This window comes from Stegodyphus dumicola, chromosome 1 (genome assembly GCF_044657685.1).
Source record: "Stegodyphus dumicola isolate Sdum_Otavi_A_Nest chromosome 1, ASM4465768v1".
NCBI lineage: Eukaryota > Metazoa > Arthropoda > Arachnida > Araneae > Eresidae > Stegodyphus > Stegodyphus dumicola.
This window is the reverse complement of record NC_140768.1, coordinates 259459722-259474665: the sequence shown is the minus strand read 5'-3', so window position 1 is coordinate 259474665 and position 14944 is coordinate 259459722. Positions and strand designations below refer to the sequence as shown.

The 14944-nt window shown below is 29.2% G+C and overlaps 1 long non-coding RNA gene across 1 annotated transcript; it reads right to left on the bottom strand.

The window, feature by feature from the left end:
• Positions 1 to 8340: 8340 nt before the first annotated feature.
• Positions 8341 to 14135, bottom strand: LOC146999537 (uncharacterized). The gene is made up of 3 exons (XR_015039802.1): positions 13666 to 14135; positions 11478 to 11567; positions 8341 to 8443 (listed from the first exon to the last, which is right to left on the bottom strand). It is a non-coding gene; the product is annotated as an uncharacterized LOC146999537 (long non-coding RNA).
• Positions 14136 to 14944: the final 809 nt, after the last annotated feature.

The window sequence follows — 14944 nt, the reverse complement described above, 5'->3', positions numbered from 1 at the left end:
GAATGCTTAGAACACTCAGTGCCACAGTTCCTCATTTCCCCACGCATTGACCAAAATATACATGTAATTTAAAATCAGTTAAACAAATTCAAATGTTAGTATTCAAACAGGAATACTTCACAAATAAGATAAAAGAGAGGTACACAATAAACTTGAGTGATAAATACAGAAAAGCATGTAAGGACCGAGAAAAAGATGTATTCGTGGAGAACTTTTTAATATAAACTTGCTCTATTTTTGCACATGGGTTACATTTTACATTTCAGATTAAGGAAACATTCAAGATAATTCCTGTATAACTAGGGATTTTATTCACACTTTTTAGTAATGTAATGTATTAGAACAGTCGCAGACATATTTGGCAAGTATGCCATTTCCAAGGAAAACAATTTTTCCAAGCCAGACTTTAACAGTGAAATATAAAATGGAATAAGACAATCCCATATTTCCAACAAAATTAGTATCTGAGTATGCAAAAACATGAACAAGAAACGAAAATTTTTTCTGCAAATGTTCCGAATGGGATAAGTCAAGACTAGTTTCATGAAAAATAATGATGAATTTTTAATTTTATTTTGTCTGTATATATTTACTCATGCTAAAATTTGGTAACTGAACTCTACATATAGTAGAGTCATTTGGTAACTGAACTCTACATATAGGCACAAGGTGATAAATCAGAGTGATTTTGTGTTTTAAAGCTTCAAATTTAGAAATACTACAACTCAAAAGCAAAAAAGATTCAAACGGCAAGAGAATATACTCTAAGCAAGCGAACGCGATAAATGACTTTTTTTCGCTGATTTCCATTAATTCATAGATCGGTAGCAAAGTTTTAATGCACTGTATATGAACTATTTTTCAAATATATTACGATCACTATTTTCCCTTTACATAGACGTTAAGGAAACATTTCATGTTAATTTACCTTTATTCATGAGATTTATCTACGTATATACTTAATTTTTGCGTTTTGTTTACAATTATAATACCGAAAGAACATAAGAAAATATTTTTCTTGAAAATGTGCATATTTTATTCCCAAACGTTATTACTTTCATAGCTTTGAAGTAACCTATTAAACACATAGTTATTTTGTATTGCCCTGACAGCCGTTGGTCTTGCCAATGTCTGAGGGAAGTCACGAAGCTAAAGAATTGAAGTAATATTTTATCAGTACGGAGAACTTCTTACGGCGTTTTTGATGAAAATTGACCGAATTTAGTAGTTCATTACTAACCTAGGAGCCTTTAACGATTTTTATTCGAAACAAACACACTCAGAACTTATCATCAAGATTTTCCATATAGATATATTTTTTCTACTTTTCATTTCCAATGTAATTTGATTCATTGCCAGATAGTTAAATGTTTGTTATTTTTTTCGCATATGAATGCATTTCGTATCTCACATACGCTCATTACATATGATTTAACAAAATTACAAACGAGTTAGAAGTTAAGTGAATATTTCCTGAAATACTGTACATTTCATTTCGGAAAGTTTGCATGAGTATCTTCATTTTGAATCCTACTTAAAAGTTCATAACCGATTAACAAAATAATTTATATATGTACTTCGTTGTGCTCTTGGTTAATTTTTAAATCGTTGTTCAACTATAACACTTGATTTCTAGTGAAGTATCGAAAGGATTTACTTTCCGCTTTTTCCAAAGAATTTCGTAGACATACGTTCAGTACAGAAAATTTTCCTAACTTACCAGTATCATTACCAAAATAGAAAACATGCAAAATTTTCCTAAAAATTTATATATATATGTATATATATAATAATTTATTTTCTAAACAGTATTGATTAATTGATTATATTATCTCCTAAGTTTAATTAAAGTAGAATTTTTACAAACATTTACACGTATACCTACATTTAATTACTTAATGTGTATTTTCCTATATCAGAACCAAATGGAAGATTTTAGCATAAGTAAATGTACTACAGACAAAATAAAATTAAAAATTCATCATTATTTTTCATGAAACTAGTCCTGACTTATCCCATTCGGAACATTTTCAGAAAAAATTTTCGTTTCTTGTTCATGTTTTTGCATACTCAGATACTAATTTTGTGGAAATATGGGGTTGTCTTAATCCATTTTATATTTCACTGTTAAAGTCTGGCATGGGAAAATTGTTTTCCTTGGAAAGGGCATACTTGTCAAATATGTCTGCGACTGTTCTAATACATTGCATTACTAACAAGTGTGAATAAAATCCCTAGATATACAGGAATTATCTTGAATGTTTCCTTAATCTGAAATGTAAAATGTAACCCATGTGCAAAAATAGAGCAAGTTTATATTAAAAAGTTCTCCACGAATACATCTTTTTCTCGGTCCTTACATGCTTTTCTGTATTTATCACTCAAGTTTATTGTGTACCTCTCTTTTATCTTATTTGTGAAGTATTCCTGTTTGAATACTAACATTTGAATTTGTTTAACGGATTTTAAATTACATGTATATTTTGGTCAATGCGTGGGGAAATGAGGAACTGTGGCACTGTGAGTGTTCTAAGCATTCCATACTGCATTTTTCTTAAGAGTACAGTCAGTTAAAAGAGAAATGTGCTTCGTACTTTGTGAAAATTTTATTTACTTATTATGTGTCATGCTCATGATAAATTAAAATGTTATACATGTGCGCAGGATTGTGTGATTCCACTGTTTAATTAAAATAATGCTTTTAAAAAAAATATGGTCTTTCTTATGGCATATTAAAAATGTGTTAAAAGTTTTAAAGCTGGTGACTATAGTAGATCATTATATGGACTTTCTGTCATTATTACCTATTTTGTATAATTATTTGTGTGTAATTTTATTTACTATCTATGAGAAGTTAAATGTCAAAAAAGCTGTAAAAGTTCATTATTAAGCAATGTCAGTTTGAAATTTCTAGCTTAAAATTATTTGTGTCAGGTCTTTTAATTTTTTTATGTTAATTACTATGTTAGATAATTATTTGGAATTCTACTCAATATTTCGTTTAATGTATCATAACTATGTAGGAGTCATTTGTAGGGTATGATAAATTAAATTTCGTTCTCAAAAGGCTGTAAGAGTTCAGTGCTAAATAAATTACAGACACTGTGAAATATGGGTATTTTTCAGTTAAATTACAATGAATACGTTAAAAATATTCCAAGTTAACGAATTTTTGTATTCCAAGTTTGGATGGTGTTGGTGTGGTGTATTTAATTATGGCAAAGCACACGAGGGCTATCTGCCTAAAGGGAGGGATGCCTTTCGTGGAGGACTTTCTAAGGGAAACTGGCTCGTATACACGTTACACATGGAGAAAACCACGAAAACGCCCATGCAGCCAGCCCGTTCGCGGGATTCGAACCTCAGACCGAACTACCAGTGTTCAGCGTCTTTACCGCTCGGCCGCTGGTGGGCCATTCCAAGTTTGGAAAAAGCCAATAAAGTTTCATTTCCATGGCCGAATATTAATTCCATGTGTATTATAGACTTTAAATTCTCTTTCACAAAATGTGACTCTAATTCAAATTTAAAATAATACGTTACAATGTGGATATTCTTCTCTGTAGTTAAAATATAATTCAATGTTCTGTACCTTGTTAAGAGAGTAAGGCTGTGATAAGTTCAAATAGAGTAGTGTTTATAAAGTTCTGCGGTAAATGGTGGAATCATATTAAGAATCCGAGTGACGTTTTCATATGAAGGAAAAATCAAGGTTCAGTGTATGTTTGTTGATTTAAGTAGGATGTGGGCAAGAAAATACAGGATATTTTTTGTAAAATATTTCAAAGAGTTAGCAAAATTTGTGTCAGTAGTATAAATGAATCTTACTGAATAAAATCGAGTGTTCTGAATATATATATATATATATATATATATATATATATGTATGTATAAATGTCTGTTGAGTGAAATAAGAAGAAATGAAGTACTATTGGTACGTATCTGAACTTAACTGGGTAGAAATGCTCCATGCATTGGTTTGAGTGGGCTTAAATTTATTGCTCCTTATAAGATTTGTTTAAAGTCAGTAGGTCTTACAATAAAGAAACATGTGTAAGTCTGTATTTATTATGGGGAAAAGGAATCAGAAATACAGCTTGAATATGTTTTATAAGTTAAATATAAGGGTAAATGTGTAAATGGAAAGTATAAAAATTACATTTGTCAGACATAGTTTGGTGAATCCTTTGAATAAAAGTAAGACGTGTAAAAGGGAATCAACAAAGTTTTGTATAGTTAGCCTAAAAGTTAATACAGTCATTCATAGTACAATACATTAGAATAGAAAGTTCTGAGTATAGTCCTGAGTATAATTCTGAGTAATATCCAACTTAGTAGTAAAAAAGTAAGAAATGAAGTATTCCAGTTAAACTATATAGAGTATATAGTTAAACTATATAGAATGAACATTGTGTATATTGGTTTAAAGTTACAGAATATGTTATCTAGAGAAGTTATACGCATGTAAATTCCAGCTTAAAATTTGTAAAAAGACAGAGAAATGTAGGTAAGTTTACATTTGGAGAAATAGAAATGTAATATCATATTGTATTTAAAACAAGGGAAAAAATTTAAAGGTAAAATTATAATGTAACAAAAAAAAAAAAAATTTTAAAGGAAAAGGAAAAAAAAAAAAAAAAAAATGAAATTTTCTTTTGGAAGTAAAATGCATAAGGGAAAAACCAAAAACTGCATTTGTGTGAAAAAAAAAAAATTATGAAATTAAATATTACTTTTGTAAAAAAATAAAGTTAAAAATATAGTAACACCTTTTTTTAAATTAAAAAGCGAAAAGGAAAAATTAAATTTGTAAAAATAAATATTACTTTTGTAAAACCAAAAAAAAGTTAAAAAAATTAAAATGAAGTAAAGTTAAAATACGAAAAGAAATAAATTTTGGAAAAAAAAAATTTTTGCAAAATAAAAAAGTGAAAAGGAAAAATTCAATTCGCAAAAATAAACATTACTTTTGTAAAACCAAAAAGAAAGTTAAATCAATAAAAAAAAAAGTAAAAATACGGAAAGGAACAAATAAAAAAAAAGTAAAAATACGGAAAGGAATAAATAAAAAAAAACTTTTGCGAAATAAAAAAAGTGAAAAGGAAAAAATAAATTCGTACAAATAAAATTTAACTTTTGTAAAACCAAAGAAGAAAGTTAAATATAAAAATAATTAAAGTAAAAATACAGAAAGGAAAAAGAAAAAAAAACTTTTGCAAAATAAAAAGTAAAAAGAAAATGTAAAGTCACTTTTGTGGAAATTAACGTCAATTTGCGAAAGTTAAAAATAAAATTTATGTGTGGAGAAGGGAAACAGAAAAATTAATTAAACTATTAGTAAGTATGAGAAGAAAAAAGAAAACAATTAAAAAGATCCCAATAATAAAAAAAATTTAAAATGCGGGAAAATCTTACATTTAAAGCAGCAATGAATAATGTAATGATTTAGAAGCCAAAAGAAATCCTAGTCCGTTTCAAGAAACATAAACATGCTCATTGGTTACAAAAAAGGATATTATTAGCAAGAATCTGATTGGCCATCAAGATTGCATTCGTTCACCGTCGTGAAAAAACAAATGTGTGACGCGGTTTTCATGTCAAAGCGCATGCGCAGACTTTCAGCCTCATCCCACATAGCACAAAAACATCCTTGGGATATGCCAAGGATGTTGCTCGCGGGATATGCGCACATCCTCAGGGCATCCCGTGAACCTCCTAAACACCTCCTCCCGAGTGCTTAATGTCACATCCCGGATATCCTCAGGACATCCTAACCAAGTCCCATCGACAGCGTGCGGGATGTTATTAGGATATGAACTCCTACTTACTACATCCCGGGATATCCCACAAACTTCCTAAGCACATCCCATTATATCCTAAAAACATCCTATCTATGTCCCATCGACAGCATATGGGATGTTATTAGGATTTAAAGTCCTACTTACTACATCCTCAGGACATCCCGTAATATCCCAATTTCCTCCTAAACTCATCCTCCTGAGTGCTGAATGTCACATCCCAGTATATCCTTAGGACATCCTATCTACGTCCCACCGACAGCGTATGGGATGTTATCAGGATTTGAAACACTAGTTACAATATCCCTTTAACCTCTTAAATACATACTCTTAACTGCTTAGTGTCACATCCCAGTATATATACAGAGGAAAATTCCAGTGAAAGTATGTGAAGGTGTGATGATCTGAAACCTACATTTTTTTTACACAGATAGTCTCAAATCGTTCTCCTATGGTTACTATGGAGAAATCAGAAATGTTGAAAATCTTTATACAACTTATTTTGTTTTTAAATCTGAATTTGTGAATATATTAAAACTGAGCAAGGAAATTAAAATGAATTATTAATACAAAATATTAAAACTGAAAATTTTGCTTTTATTTCTAAGATATTAAAAATCTTTTGATCATTTTTAAACATCCAATAGCCCCCAAATTGAATTATTCATAATTAAATTATTTTACAAAATCAGTTTCTAATTTCAGTTAATTTGTATTAAAAATTGAATAATAAAATTACCCATTTAATAATCTTTACATAAATGAATCATCTTTCTTTAAAACATGTAAGGAATTTATAGTGTTTTGATGACACTGTTGGGAAATTGTTAAAAGGAATAAATTGTATTTTTAAAACTAAATCAATTCCTACCCTCAGAATAAATAAATGTTTTCGTAACATGAGAATGCTGCAGGCTTTTTTATATATTTAATATTTAGTTGTAAAAATTTGACATTATGTTAACAATTCTTTATATCATTCAAAAGGTAACTCAAGGAGCTCTTCTAAAATTCTATCTTTCTGCTCACACAATTAAAAAAAAAATCTGAAAGGCCTCAGATTTTAGCAGTCACTCAAAGAGGCTAAAAGTTTATGAATGCATAGATTATCAATACAGATGGGGCAGTGGAAATAGCAAAACATTTTATAAGATACTGACACCAGAAAGTTATATATCTTCTATATATTTAAAAAATGAAGAAATATATCATGTAATTATGTAGAAATATTAAAATGTTTTCAATTAGATATATCATGAATTAAATGCATTTTAAATCAATCAGATTAAAAATTAAAAAAAGCATTGTTAAGAACTGTTTGTAATGCTTTTAAATAGCTTGGCTTGTTAGTCAATAATATATTAGATTTTAAAGGTAAATATGTTAAATTTTGCCAAATGGCAAGACTTGAATGAAAAGCGAAACAAGTTTACGACTGACGATATGAAGTCACATTTCAAAACTAATAGCCCTTTTAGATTAAAAAAAAAAAGTTCTGAAAATAATTTGCAATGGTTCATTGGTATTATTTTACGCAAAATTCAGTAAAATGAAATTTACCCGTTGAAATCCGCACCAAATTAAACTTTGTAAATTCTAGCGCATGTTAAAGGTTGTCTCATCCAGAATTTTATTACTAACCATTCATTTCAGAGCAAAATAAAACAGTAATTGCCATTTATATGACAATCAATATCAAAAATTTAAATCTGCATTTTACGCAACATAGAAAAACTTCAAAAGATCTACTGTTTACCATGCAATTAAGGCATTTTATTCTGCTATCAACTCTACCAATTATTAATTCCATTAAGTATATTCAGTTTACTCTTTCTGCTCAATATATGCAATGTAAAATTTTCCATAAATTTATTAATTCATTTTATTTTGAGGTGAGCTTTTATTCAACTCTCAATGTCAACGAGAATGTTTAGTTCATTTTTTATTCGGTCTCAAAAGAGAAATCAAAATACGTGGATTTATGTACGTGTATTTATGAATCAAAATACATGAGAAATCACAGTGAGAAAAGCACTGCTACCTTAAACTGTGATTATATATAACAAATGCAGTGAATTACAGTTAAAAAATAGTGAAAATATTTATATTTCTGAACTATTTCATATATAACATTTTCAGTTTCGCATATGTGGCAATTTAAGAACTTTTTTACGTATACCAATTTTTGGAAATATCTGCAAACTTTTGTATCTTCAAGGAAAGCTTATTCTTTCACCTTTAGTATATAAGTAATGGTAATTTACCAGATAAAATTACTTAATGGGGAATACAGAAAAATATCTAACCACTTACCTTTGTGACTTCATCTGCAAAGAGACTAAAAAAGTAGTTCAGCTAAATCTGTTATAATAAATATTTATAATAATGCTAAATTATGCAATATCTATTAATATGACAAATTTTTGTAAAGCTATTTATTTGGATGAAAAATAAACTCATTCAGAAATTTATGACTATATTATGATTAACAGAGGAAAAACACTTTTCAAAATTCAAAATAGTTTTTATTAATCCAATTTATCACATTTTATTTGAATTCATGAAAAACAATCTTATATCTATGTATTCTTATGTATATAAGAACTCTTGATAAATTGGATCTCTGTCATTGCCTTTCACAGCACCTAAAATAAAAAAACACTCACAATTACTATATGTGAATATAATTCATAACTAAATTTAGACAAATGACTATTAGAATGCAAATTAAAGGAAGCATTTAAAATATTTTAACATTTAGTACCTATAAACAGAGTAGCAATTATTTGATTTTTCGATTATAGTAAAATAAACATGGGGGATGCCTTTTAAAATTTTTTATGTCAGAAAATAAACTCAAACCACCAGCTGAACATATGAGCAGTTTTATCAATCAGCCACTGGTAGGTAACCTGGATACTGAATCAACATATAAAGTTGCCAAGATAAAGAGAGAAACAAAATTATGATAATCACATCTTACCTATTCATAAAACTATTTTAAATTTAATGTGTAGGCAAGTCCAAAAAGAGTGAGAATGAATTTATTTTGCAACACAAAGTAGTCTTGCAGGAGCAAAAAAAAAAAAAAAAAAAAAAAAAAAAAAAAAAAAAAAACTTGTCTCATGAGATTGGCAAGTAAAAAATAATTAACTGCATCTGGTAACATTTATCTGACAACAAATAAGCAATTGTTAGCTACGTGCAGAAAATAAAATCTGATCAGGGGCGTAGCTAGAGGGGGGCATCTGTCCCCGGGTGCAGAATCCAAGGGGCGCCAAACTGATGTTAGAACATTTTAGAATTAAATGTTTTCCATCCTTGGCAAGCAGTAGGGGGCGCGAAATCTTCAGTTGTCCCTGAGCGCTGAAAACCCTAGCTATGACTCTGAATCTGATCATGTTAATGCAATTTTAAACTTTTGAATTTAACCGCAGAAATTTACCAAAGAAGTACTTGTAACAGTAGTATTTACTACTGCTACAAGTACTTCTTTGGTAAATTTTGATGTGGCTAATCTTTACTGTATGGTACACCTTGGTTTCTGTCTGAAAAAAAATCGCAAAGTGGTATTGGTTGTTTGTGAAATGTGGAAGCCCATTGCGTCAAATAAGTTTTTCGGTAACCCTAATGTTGGTAATGTTGGCGAAAGTAGCCTTTGGGAAAAAAAAAAACTTTTTTTTTTTGTCAATAAAAAGGAGTTATTTCTGCAAATATTGCCAACATACTGTGATAAATTTAGTTTTGGGCTACTTTTTTTAATAGTAAACCTTTTGTACGGTCCCAGGTTTTGGTTCTTACCATTCTTTTCAATTGCTGTGTTTGGTTGCACGGAAGTGGTATTTTCTTGTATTTTGAACATGCTATTTATTATTTTGGTGTGGGTACCATCGTTTCAGTATGTCTGAGGTGACTAAGAGACGAAAACTTTAATTGAATTGCTTACCTGGAGGATGGTGGTGGGAAGCCTAAACATATGCATGTGAAAAAAAAGGTATGTTAAAAAAATGACGTTTCATTTATTTTTTTGTCTCTGTGTGTTAATTTTTGTTAGAAGATTTGTTGTTTAATGTTTTTATGTTAGGAAATATATATTTTTGGTAACTTATTCCTCTCTGTTTGTGTATTTTTGGTTGTCTGTGTGTTAAGACAGTGGCGAATTTTTTCTGGTAACTATGATATTTTTAACTTTCTGATTTTCTTAAAGTGAAAATAGATCAACGTGTACATGGACAAAGTTAAGGCAGTGCACAATGCCCAGTTTGTGCAGTTCTCTGTTTTAATAGGTCGATGTGTACATGGACACAGAGTTTCTGTATGTCTTTGACTTCTTATTTTGGTTTTGTGTAGCGGCCACCTTGAAATTGGTGCCGATCCTCTCAGGTGACGATCTTGATATAAAAAAAAAAACGATTCGCCAAGGGTTACAGTAGAGTAAATTTTTACCAAAGATGTTCTACCATAATCACCATTTCAGTGGTTTAAACACTAGTAGAGCAGTATGCAGAGATGAAGATTTGAGTTTTGTTTACACAGCATGATGGTTTAGGCACTCCAGCCATTACAGTGAACAAAATTATAATAAACATAGCCACAATAATTGTCTATAAATATTGATGTATAACACTGCATTAACTAATATATTTCTTATGCTAGTATATACAGAATCCTTAGAAGACTGTGCATGCATTTTCCTTTAACTGAAACATGGATTTGACCATACAAATCTCAGTCTTACGGGACATGCCACACTATGCAGATAGACAGTAAAAAGTGCTTGTGTTGTTTTTATTTGTTAGAGGTATGAAATAAATATACTTCTAGATTTTAATTTTTTTTTTCTTGTTTTACATTTAGATTACCTATCAAAAAGTAAGGAATTTTGATATTATTACAATATCGGAGTTAAAATAACAATTATTGGACATGTTAAAGTAATGAAAATTTTAAATTAGGTTAAAAAGTAACCCTTAATGTGGCATATTTTTGAATTAAACTCTATCGACATTAAAAACAACAAAACGTCCCTCTTTATTAAGGACTTTAATTAACTAATTTTAAATACGGAGCCATGAATGAATTTTTTCCCTTGCATGTTATAATAACTGAAACAAAATTACTCTAATACAGTCAAAATTCCTAAATGCAAGTACATAAAATTTACTTTAGCAATTTAAAGAGATGAGACACACTGAACACATGAATAAATTTCTATCAAAGAATAATTTATTAAATTTGGCCAGTTCCATAGTAAACTTTAACCATTAGGTTACATTATTACACCATGTTATCAGTTTGAAAAGCAAGTCATATGCCAGATCTTGGATGTAAAAGAAATGCACAAAATAATATAGATTATTGAAAAATGATGTATACCAATGTTTATAGATATGATTAAATGTAACAGAAAATTTACTGTCACAACCACATTTTTAAGTGAAATGTATTATTTTAACATTTTACAATATTTAAGGTATGGCATTAAATGCAACATTATGTGCCTGGATATAAGTTAGTAAATTTAAAAAAAAATAATAATAATCAAAGAATGAATGTCATGAAAAATTTCAAAAACAAGCAGAATTTAATTTAGAAGACCTTTAGACACTTACGATAAATAAATTTGAGAATTCTTCACCCAAAATTAAATTATAATTAACTAAAACCAGTTTGACTGACCTTCTACAAAATCCTTCAGCTGCAATTTTTTCTAGCTTGAAAACCAAATTCTTCTCCACATGGTAATAACATCTTAACCAGTTGAAATTCCTGCAGAAAGTTTGATAACACAGTAATAGAATTAATAGAACAGAAAAATTAACACAAAAGTATAGAACATCATTTAAACTTAACATTATTACAAATTTTGGTGCTTTCTGACTATCTGCAAAGCTGTGAAAATTGGCAAACTGGTTAGTTTATGGTTCATATCTACTGCTCTGTTCACAAGTAGTAATTCAAATAAGCACTTTATAAGAAACAAGAAATTTTAGGATGCACACACACAAAAATATATACATTGGGTCAATTTTCACATATTTTTCATCCAATGGAATACTATTCAGAAATAAAGATTAAATATAAAGCATATAAATACATGTGTGTGGTATGCATATTCATAGTTTGCTATTATCGTGTGCATACTCTTGCTGTTTTAGCATAAGTTGAAGCTGTGAGGGCAGATGATAAAGTATCAGAATTTTTCATGTATAAGAAAAGATTGCCCTGACAATAGTATCCCAGTTGTTTAGCACTGACATTTACATAGCGCATTAGAAATATATAGTAATATATGTATTGCATATCATTAATTCATTTTTTTAAATGCCGAACTTTAACAATTCTTTCACATATAATTAAACAGAATTCTTTCACATGAACATCTAAAATCCATTCATAACTAAAGAATAAATAATAAAACCATGTAAATTTCTTATCAAGCCCGTCATTTCCGAAATGTCTACTTCTGAAAATTCCCAGCATTTCTCAATATATTATTAAATTACTAAACTAAGCATCAATGATCGTCATGTTCGCTAATGTGGCAATATCTTTCACACTTCTTTGTTAAGACAAGTAACAATTAGGCTTCAATAAATCTTTAACTGTTTGTTACATGCTACTTTTGTCTAAAATTTGTACAAATAATAAAATTAAATGAGCTCTTTATAATATGCTCAAAGAAATAATTTTGTATGAAAATTTGTATGTTATATATTGGCCTGATTAATGATTCAGGAAATAATTCAGGTTTTCAAAGTGCTTCCAATAATTCAAATTTCAGCTTGTGTCAAAATAAAATCTATAACACAAAGATAAGCAAATTTCCTTATGAACAATGCATTTTAACATTATTCAATCACTGGCAATCACACAGTACTGATTGCTTCAATAAACATTACTGTAACTGTGTTATTTAAAAGACTGTAATGTTTTAATTATTTCCTTAATTAAAACATTACAGTCTTTTCCTCCTTCTAACACCAAAAGAAAACCCAGATAAGAAATATAAAAATATAAGTAAAAATAAATTATATTATTGAATGACACTTTACATTAATTACACTTATGCATATATTATTTTATTATAAATTATTTCAAAATCAAAGAAGAGAAGGGGGAGAAACTTTAATATTGACATTTCTAAAATGATATAAACATTAATCATTTAGTACAGTTTGTTATTTCAGGCAAAAAGAATTCACTTTTCTGGATAGCATTTATATTTCCATCTCACTTTCAATGAAACATTAAGAGAAATGCATATAATTTAAACACCAGTTTATTTTATTTATCAGACAGATTATGTCAACTAGAAAAAATCTATCAGTAAAATTCGGTAGTAATAATTCTGAATGTTAGGCAACTTGCAAGATTCAACAAAAATTATCAATACTTTTATTATAATGACAATACTACAGTAACATGAACATAAAATTAAACTGCATATAACTATAAAATAAGCCAGCATATAATAATGGTGCATTGGTTTCTAAAACAATGGGCTCGATGAAAAAATACATGTATTATGGTAGCTTTTCATATTCTTCAGCTTTCCTAATATTCTCATGTTCACTTTACATAACTAAAGTATCTAAAATACAATAAAAATGCAAACAATATTTATGAGAAAATGTCAAAAGCAATCATAAGCATTTGATTGAATGACCATATTTTGTCTTCCTGCAAGTCGAATCTTAAAATGATATGCAGTTTGAAAAATGCTTAATCCTTTTATAAAATATTCAAAAAAGATTAAAAAAAGGTACTGTTCTGTTATCAGGACCGGGTTCAGAATTGTATTTATGTATGCTTGTATATTTGTATGTTTGTGTGTCTACATATACACATCTATGCACATACTTACGAACACAGGTTCATACATTTCCGATTCTGGTCCCAATAACAGAACAGTACCCCCCAAAAAACTTGAATTACAAACTAGATTAAGATAGTGTTTCAACCATACATATTTTGGACAAAACAATGCAAACTCTTATTTTTATACAATTGTTCAAACTATTTAACATAAATTTATTGCTGCAATAAAATAATAAGCAATCTGATCACACATATTATTTTGAAACTGAATGCATAAACTAGACTAAAAAAAATTCAGTCATAAACATTTGGATAGCAGGGCAAATTAGATATTTGAAAAGACAGCCAGCCATTGAGATACACGTAATTCACGACAGAATGGTAACAATTCATAAAGCTGTGAAACATTTAACTGTCAAAATGACATAAATAACATAAATTCGAAAAGCAAAAAAAGTAAACATACAAGTATTGCAACTGAACTTACCTTTCATGCAACAAAAAATATCCATACAAGTTAACCTCATGGCGCAGTCATTTTGGATTTCGTTTCAAATTAGACAGATGTTACGGATTTGCGGAAGAATACGAGGAACTAGTGCCGGATACAATGTGCAATGACGCAAAAGAATATAGTTCTGTAGAACTTCCTACATTATTCCGTAATAAACAGTACTATTTCCTAATTTTTTCTTTATCTAATTAATTAATTAATAGGGAAATAGTTAAATAATGCCGAATTCATTTTTAATGAAATGTAAAATTTTGCATGTATGGGACGACCACCTTCCGTCCAATATTTCTGAGAATATAAACAAGTTTTGGAATCTGAGAGTATCAGTAAATAAATATATAGAATATCGCCTCTCAAACGACCACTTCTGAAAGTGACCAATAGTTCTGAGATTATAACTAAATATTGATATTAAGCATTATTTCTATAAGACGACCATCTCTATATAAGACCAAAGTTTCTAGAATCTTGGATAGTCATCAGAGATGTATCTTTACTGCGAAATTATCGCACGACTGTAATTCAATATCAATAACAGATCTCGCGATTGAAAAACATTTTCTGTCCTGTAATTAGAGGAAAAAAATTTTCCTTATGAGGTATTTCTCCCGCTTTCCTAGCGTGCCTTCGTGGCGTAATAGTTCTGCACGCTGGGCCGGTATTTCAGAGGTCCGTGGTTCGATTCACGGCGAAGGCGGTTGCTAATTTTTCATCTCTACGGCTTCTCAAAAAAATCCTAATGTCTCTACAGTGGCGCCCGAACTAAAAAGGTGTTGGATGAGATATATCCACACCCAGGATTTAGTGATTG